Below are 2,198 nucleotides of genomic sequence, written 5' to 3' on the forward strand. Positions count from 1 at the left end.
TCTGTTTTTAAGTGTAGATTTTTATATTTATATCTATTAAACATTTTTTTCTGAATAATTGTTGCATAAAGTTAGCACATAAATTTTTGCGCAACATAGATTGATATTAAAACAACTTGACATTTTCTTTTCATGGAAATTCCATTTTTGACTACCTTGTTTTCTTTTTTATGACTAATTACACTGTGCATTTGCATTTTACTCTGTTTAAATTTTTTTTAGGAATGTAACACTTTCAGATTCATTGTCTTAAAGAATAATTTCTAGATCAATCTTAAGTTTTTTTTTTCAATGTTATGAGGGGAAACTAACAAATCCTGGTTCTGAATGATCATTCAAAATTTTGTCATATAATACAGCATTTCCTGGCCTGTAAAGAAACTTTTATTTACTCCAGACTGTTTTAGTCCTATAACCTGCAACTACATGCAGACCCCGAAGAGTTCCTATTTTTCCTACTTTTTCCTATTTTTTAGAGCACTGTCCTTATTTTCCTACTTTTTCCTTTTTTCCCCTACTTTTTCTTTCTTTAGTATAGCACTTCTAATTGTGCATTGATTATTATTTTTACCATGCCGCCCCCATAATTTTCTGCATGTTTCAAATTTGAAAAACAAAAGAAACATGCGGTTCCTGAACTGACTACATTGACATTCCTAAACTGACATTGACTGACTACAGTAATTTCTTTAAGGAGCTCCGCAGCATCTGCGTGTTTAAAAGTTAAATTTTCGTAAGTGACTTTTTTACCATTGCTCCGTTTATGATCGACTTTTGTTTTTATCGCTCCGACTTCAGTTCTACTGTTTTAACGAAACAATAAAGAAGTGGATACCGACACATTCTAATGCAATTATATATTACTTACCCGTTAATTAGAAGCTTTAATTAAAGTAAACGGCCGAGTGTAAAAGAAGTGCGGGAAAAGTACATATTTTCTTGATATTAGGACAAAATAAAAGCGACATATAACAGAAATTCGCAAAAACGGAACACTTCAAAAATAATCGCAGAAACTAACTTTTTTCATACATAAATATGATTATTGTTCATTCTAAATAGGAAACATGATTATAAAATTTATAAAATTTCAGTTTCTTTCTTTGCAAAGAGTTTATTTGCAAAAAAAAAAAAAACCTCGGCAAAACCTAGATGGGCAAAACGTTCCCGGTTTTTGGAGAAAAATCGGAAATCAATTTAAATGCAAGATAAAGTTTTTATTTCTTCACACTTTTAAAAGTTGGGGGGGGGGGGGATAGAGCCACAAGCAAATATATACTGTATTTCTTTTTCTTTTTAATAGATATTTTTTAATCTGATATATCATCAATATCGAGGAGTTGCTCCCCCCTCCCCCCATCACTCTCAATTTCGTGAACAATTTCCGGATGAATATTTTTATTGTATGGTGAAGAATGAATTGTTTACTATGCATGATTATCCCTTTTTTTTTCCGTGACAAAAATTTTGGAAGAAGGAGGTAAAAAATCATAAAACCAATAAAACAATATACGTTTTTATTGCTTGATTAAAATTAAAACTGGCCCGTCATTTTGATTTTTCCACCGGGGATGGCTAGCGAAGTATGTGTTCTGAATGCAAATTTTGTCTGAAAACAATAAAAACCATACAAACTTATAGTTAAACATTAATTTTCTAAAGCCAGGGAAGGGAGAAATTTTTCTCACTGACCCCCCTAAATGAGGTTCTTGAAAGAAAAATTTTTTTGTATGCTAAAAATATATAACATAATATAAACCCTTTAGTTTACTTATTTCGTTATTTATTTAGTTTAATTATTTTATTATGAATTTTATGTCCCATATTTAAGAACAAATTTATTTTAGTTCCGCACTTATAGTCTATTTCCTTTTTTTTCAAACTCAAACATCAATTATTTTCAACTAAAACTAATTTAATATTTGCTTTGCTTTTTGTATCATAGTTTATGGCAACAGGAACTGAAAGTGTTAGTATTTTCAAATGATAAATGGATGCTCTCGAAGGAATGTTTTCGTTTTTGACAAATCAAATCTTTAACAAAAATGGTTTTATTGCACCAAAATATGAGTTTTATTATTATTATTTTTATTTATTTATTATTATTATTATTGCGATCGCTATATTGCATTTTATTCTTTTCTTCTTGAAATTTTTATTACTGTATTGTTGAAAGGTGTTTCTTTGTTTGGATTTTA

The sequence above is a fragment of the Uloborus diversus genome, chromosome 2, assembly GCF_026930045.1.
Source record: "Uloborus diversus isolate 005 chromosome 2, Udiv.v.3.1, whole genome shotgun sequence".
Classification (NCBI taxonomy): Eukaryota; Metazoa; Arthropoda; class Arachnida; order Araneae; family Uloboridae; genus Uloborus; species Uloborus diversus.